General features: G+C 51.1%; 1 long non-coding RNA gene across 9 annotated transcripts in view; it reads left to right on the forward strand.

The window, feature by feature from the left end:
• Positions 1–5,540, forward strand: part of GSN — a 77,138-nt gene extending 71,598 nt beyond the window's left edge. For all 9 annotated transcript variants that reach the window (XR_002337470.1, XR_002337469.1, XR_002337473.1 and 6 more), the window contains 5 exons: positions 294–468; positions 1,675–1,799; positions 1,986–2,063; positions 4,491–4,551; positions 5,122–5,540. This is a non-coding gene — a long non-coding RNA (gelsolin). The remainder of the gene's footprint in view (positions 1–293; positions 469–1,674; positions 1,800–1,985; positions 2,064–4,490; positions 4,552–5,121) is intronic.

Here is a 6,460-nt window from a genome sequence, read left to right on the forward strand (position 1 = left end):
AGACCTGAGCGCAATCCTCCTGAGCAGCCTTCCGGAGAATGGGACTGACACCTCTTCTGTTCTGGGCACTCAGTTCTGTTCTTGCGGCCCACATTCCTAGTCACAGTGCATTAATGACTCATGGGAGTCAGCTAAGCCCCTCGGTGTCCAAGTCCATGTCCTCAGCTCTGATGGGGCGTGCTCCTCCGAGTCCCCACCTAGGAGCTGGTCCTGCCGCAGCATCTCCGGGCAGTGAGGAGGGGGTCTGAGAGCTTTTGGTCTGGCTCCTGATTGATCGAGCATGGTCCTCCCAGGTGATCCCCAAGGCCGGCGCACTAAACTCCAACGATGCCTTTGTCCTGAAAACCCCCTCGGCTGCCTACCTGTGGGTGGGGACAGGAGCCAGCGAGGCCGAGAAGACCGGGGCCCAGGAGCTGCTCCGCGTGCTTCGGGCCCAACCTGTGCAGGTGGCAGAAGGCAGCGAGCCAGGTAGGAGCGGAGGCCAGAGGGACCCACTGTTCTCTGGGAATGCGGCCCTTAGGTTTCTCTCCGTGATGTGTGTTAATCACAGCGGGTTGGATGAAAATGAGGGCTGCGGTCAGTGAGAGGAGGCCTCCGGGAGTTAGAGAAAGGAGCTCAGTGTGGCCTGGGGCAGGCGGGGAAGGCTCTGCAGGAGATGGTCACTTGCTGGGAAGCCTTGAAAGATTGTAGGCAAAGTGAAGTCAGCCATGCAATGAGACACCAACATCAAATGCTTTCACTGACATGTGGACTCTGAAAAAAGGACAGACGGAACTTCTTTGCAGAACAGATGCTGACTCACAGACATTGAAAAACTTATGGTCTCCGGAGGAGACAGTTTGGGGGGTGGGGGGATGTGCTTGGGCTGTGGGATGGAAATCCTGTGAAATTAGATTGTTATGATCATTATACAACTACAGATGTGATAAATTCATTTGAGTAATAAAAAAAAAAAAAGAAAGGTTGTAGGCAGGGTAACAGCCCCACAGGGGCTGCGATGTGTCTTAATCATGAGATTCTCCCTGGACAAAAATGCTACAGGCCTGCTTTGTTTCCAGAGCCCAGGTCAGAGTGGTCTTTCTGCCTGCTCCCTCCTGCTTGATGCTTAGCAGATATGGGGAAGAGTAGTTCTGTCTAGAGCAGCACAGTCCACTGGAACCTTCTGAGAGAATGGGCATGTTCTATATCTGCCAGGTCCAATCTGGGGGCCACTCGTCACATGTTTATCTTAATGAGCACTTGAAATGTGACTGGCAAGAAAATGCATTTAAATGTAAATAGCGCCTGTGGGCTGAGCAGGTCTAGTGGGAAAAGATGAGGTGGGCATCCTGGCTGCACCACGTAACAAGCTGTGTGATGTTAGATGAGTTGCTTGACCTCTCTGAGCCTCATTTGTTGAGTGGGGATAATTATCCCCATCCCACAGTGCTGTTGTCAGTCTCAAACCAGAGCTAGTCCTGGCTGTGTGTCTACTGCCAAGTCTGCCCTCTCTGGGCCTCTGTTTCATCACCTTTGAATCCCTCAGGCCCCTTCCTTCTTTGGCCTCCTGGGACTTGAAGGTGGAGGGTGGGGACGGAGAGCAGGGTTTGTCCTGGGGTCTGGGGAGAAGTGCTGGGGGGGGGTTGGGGTGGGGTGATGGTGTCCGTTGGTGACTAGTGCCACCTCCCTTCACAGACAGCTTCTGGGAGGCCCTGGGCGGGAAGGCCGCCTACCGCACGTCCCCACGGCTGAAGGACAAGAAGATGGACGCCCACCCTCCCCGCCTCTTCGCCTGCTCCAACAAGATTGGACGTTTTGTGGTGAGCCCCGGTTGGGGGGTGCTACCTCTGCTTTCCCAGCAGAGCTGGGGAGAAACCCTTCAGACAGCAGAGCCCAGACTGCTGCAGGCTGGAGCCTGCTAGCTCCCTCACAGGCAGGTAGAGCCAGCCCACCCCGAGAGGGAAGGAGCTCATGCGCTTTCATTCGCCTCTTCTGTTCCTTCCCAGATCGAAGAGGTTCCTGGCGAGCTCATGCAGGAGGACCTGGCCACTGATGACGTCATGCTCCTGGACACCTGGGACCAGGTGGGTGAAGAATGCTGCTACAAGTCATTTTCCCTTTCTTTTCTTTTTTCTTTTTTTTTTTGTCTTTTCTAGGTTTTGGGTTTTTTTGTTGTTGTTTTTGCCTTTTTGCCTTTTCTTGGGCCACTCCCGCGGCATATGGAGGTTCCCAGGCCAGGGGTCAAATCGGACCTGTAGCCGCCGGCCTATGCCACAGCCACGGCAACACCAGATCCGAGCCGCATCTGTGACCTACACTACAGCTCATGACAACGCCGGGATCCTTAACCCACTGAGCAAGGCCAGGGATCGAACCCACAACCTCGTGGTTCCTAGTTGGATTCGTTAACCCCTGAGCCAGGACGGGAACTCCTCTTTTTTCTTTTTTTGGGGGGTTTTTAGGGCCATACCCGCAGCATATGGCAGATCCCAGGCTAGAGGTTGAATCAGAGCTGCGGCTGCTGGCCTACACCACAGCCACAGCAATGCAGAATCTGAGCCGAGTCTGTGACCTACACTGCAGCTCATGGCAACGCTTATACTTAACCCACTGAGCAGAGGCCAGGGATTGAACCTGCATCCTCGTGGATACTAGTTGGGTTTGGAGCCACAATGGGGACTCCTCATTTTCCCTTTCTGAGCCTCCATTTCCTCATCTGCAAAATGGGAGTGACGGTAACCACCTTGCATAATCCAAATGTTAAAATCTCCTCGGAAACTGCAAAGCACCATATAAATGCAAATCAGGCGGCCAGCATTTGCTCCCAGGCCTTAGGGGAGAGTGAACTCTTACATCTGTTGGTAAAGAAAGTTGAACTTTGCAGCATAAACTGTCTAGTGTCACCTGGAAGTGGACATTTCCCGGCCTCCGAGGGGCTTAACATTCTAGTGAGGGTTGGCAGTCAACAGCCCTTCCTATCAAGTTGGCTTCTTCCTGAGTTTGTCAGGTCAGAGATAGCAGCCATTGAGGAGTTCCCTGGTGGCTCAGTGGGTTAAGAACCTGGCATTGTTACCCCTGAGGGTCCAGTCACTGCTGTGGTGCAAGTTTGATCCCTGGCCTGGGAACTTCCACATGCCAAAAATGAAAAGAAAATAAAAGACTCCCGTCAATCCACAGTGCTACTTCTGGGGCTCCCCAGTCAGAGGATCAGTACCCAAATGTCTGCAGCCTAGCTATTCAGCTGCTGTCAGTGATTGCTCCGTTGGCTACTTAATCTGTTTGTTCATTGGTTTATTCATTCACGTAGCCAGCATTTATGAAGCACCATGTCTTCCAGGCAAACTGCTGGAGTGCTGGGGATCCCATGACAGCAGAATAGACATGATACCTACAGTGGAGGGGCCGATATAGTAGGGAACACACTTGTAAATAAGTAGGAGAGAAAAGTTTGGCAATATTGTCAGATACCATTTTATCAATGACACGTGCTCTTTAAAATATTTGATATGCATCAAAATAGATGATAAATGAAAGTCAGCTGAATAGATTTCTTGGTGTAACAAATCTTGTAATAAGACTCAAAATGGGGCGTTCCCATTGTGACTCAGTGGGTTAAGATCCCAACTAGAATCCATAGGCATGAAGGTTCGATCCCTGGCCCCGCTCAGTCAGTTACGGATCCAGTGTTGCCACAAGCTGTGGCATAGGTCATGGATGTGGCTTGGATCTGGCATAGCAGTGGCCGTGGCTGTAGGCTGGTAGCTGCAGCTCTGATTCGACCCCTAGCCTGGGAACTTCCATATGCTGCAGGTGCAGCCCTAAAAAGAAAAAAAAAAAAAAAAAAAAAACTCAAAATGGTGGTAGTGGTGGCAAGTCATTTTTAATTCCAAACCTTCTGTGTGTCTCATGTTGGCTGAGACACATGGAACCTAACACCTAGCAGACTCTCAATGCATATTTGTTGTGTGAATAAACCAGTGAGCATAGCATATATTAGGCTGCTCATTTGTTGAACAAATAGATGCCTGAAAAGGGATCATTCCTGAACTTCTAGAGAGAAATCTCCATCTCAGTGCCTGATGGCAATGTTAGCAGTGGAGCAGGCTGCCATGGGGAGACGGAAAGGCATGGTGGAGCCTGAGGCAAACTGGAACTTCCCATCTAGAGGGGCAGCCACCACTCAGCTTCACCCACCTGAAGGTGAAGTTGCCAGATCCTCCCTGTTTTCAAGAGAAGTTGCAAGTCTAGGTTGGAGGTAATCAGCTAGGAATTCAGTTTATCTAAAAAGACTTTGCAAACCACCCCTTAGGAGGTATGTGGGCCACCAAAGTAGGTTGAAGGTCACCAGTTTGCAGTCTCTGTCCCAGATCCTTGTAGTCAGTCTGCGGTCTCCGGAAAGGGGTGCCAGTCCAGCACCTGGAAGCTCCGCGTTCTTACTCCAGCAGCGAATTTGGTCAGCACTCCTCACACCTTTTTCTTTTCGTGTCTTTCATTTCACCTCTCTCCTCCAGGTCTTTGTCTGGGTTGGGAAGGATTCCCAAGAGGAGGAAAAGACAGAAGCCTTGACCTCTGGTAAGGAGACTGTGCCAGTGGGGCTGTTTCATGTCCCCAGGGGCTGGGGGCAGCTTCATGCCTGGCTCTGGGAGTTCCCGACAGCAGGGTGGGGACTTCCTCATCCAAGGTCAGCCCCTGGTGAGCCCTCCCTGGGGTCGTAAAGAACAGCTCAGTTCCCACAGAAGCCTTAGGTCATGTCAGGAAAGGAAGGAGCAGATAGAAACTGTTCAGGTTCCCAGGATGCCCAGGGACCACCTTTGTCCCGGTATGGATGTTGGAAAGTAGGTCCCTGGAAGCTGGGTGGCCCAAAGCTGGTTCTTTAATGTCTTCCAGTAAGGGGCAGCTAGAGAAAAATGATAAAAGCTTTGTGAACCAGGAGGTTCAGCTGTGCCCCCTGTCCTTTCCTGTGTTCTGGGCAGAGTGGTGGAGGTGCCATGTGGGTGTCATTGCCTTTAAGGGATGGTGGCATCCAGGGCAGGGGTTGGGCGTTAGGGAGACAGTAGGACCAAAAACCATCTTAGGCAACAGAACCACCTCTCCTTGATGAGGGAGGCGCTAAGGATTCTTCTCGTGCCTGTGTGTCTGCAGCTAAGCGGTACATCGAGACGGACCCAGCTAATCGCGACAGGAGAACCCCCATCAATGTGGTGAAGCAAGGCTTTGAGCCTCCTTCCTTTGTGGGCTGGTTCCTCAGCTGGGATGACAACTACTGGTCGGTGGATCCCTTGGACAGGGCCATCGCTGAGCTGGCTGCCTGAAGAAGGGCAGGCCCCACCCATCACCGGTCAGTGCCTTTCAGAACTGTCCATCCCTCAAGGAGACCTTAGAGCGTGCAGGGCCACTCTGGTGTGTGCGTGTGTGGTTTTGTTGTTGGTTTTTTGTTGTTGTTGTTGTTGTTGTTTTTATAGTAGCCAAATACAGCCCTGAGAAAATACAGGGTCCTTGCAAAATTGTCTCCAGTATCTGTGCTTTGGGAAATTGAATTCAATAAAAGCTTTTTGAAGTGAGTTAGCCTCCTGTCCTGGTCATTGTTCTGAGACTGCCTTGGGGGTGGGGAGGGCCCCCTGGTGCCTGTGAAGCAGTGGATCAGCTTCCTTGTCCTATGTGTGTGAATTCTGGTGCCCTGAGAAGCAACAAGATGAGATGGGCATAGATTGTATTGGGGGAAAGGCCTGTGTGGGAGGAACCAGGGAAGGCTGGAGAGCCGTCAGCCATCAGACCAAGATGCAAGTCTGACCCCAGCTGAAGGAGAGAGGCAGAGGGATTGAGCGCAAGCATCTTAGACCACCACGCAGTCCAGGAAGGGTCAGCAAAGCTTTTGGGGAGTCCTCGAGCCAAAGTAAAATAAAATAAACTTTAATGATATAGTCCCCCCCCTTTTTTTTTTTTTTTTTTTTTTTGTCTTTTAGGGCCGCATTGTGCAGCATATGGAGGTTCCCAGGCTAGGGGTTGAGTCAGAGCTACAACCACTGGCCACAGCCACAGCCACGCCACGTGCAACCTACAGCACAGCTCAGGGTAATGCTGGATCCTTAACCCACTGAGCGAGGCCAGGGATTGGACCTGCAACCTCATGGATACCAGTCGGGTTCATAACCCACTGAGCCACAATGGGAACTCCCAGTATATTTCCATTTTTATCATTATTTTTTTTATTGTGGTGAACTATACATAACATCATATCATTGGACCATTTGTAAATGTACAATTTAGTGGCATTAAATATATTTACCATGTTGTGTAGTCTCCCCACTGTTTAGACCCAAAACTTTTTCATAATCCCCAACATAAATGCTGTGCCCATTAAATATAAGTCCCATTCTCACCTCCCCGCTGCCTGGGTAACTTTATTCCACTTTGTGTCACCGTATATTTGCCTCTTCTGCCTCATCTAAGTGGAACCATGCATTTGTCTTCTGTCAGGCTT

This window comes from Sus scrofa, chromosome 1 (assembly GCF_000003025.6).
Source record: "Sus scrofa isolate TJ Tabasco breed Duroc chromosome 1, Sscrofa11.1, whole genome shotgun sequence".
Taxonomy (NCBI): domain Eukaryota; kingdom Metazoa; phylum Chordata; class Mammalia; order Artiodactyla; family Suidae; genus Sus; species Sus scrofa.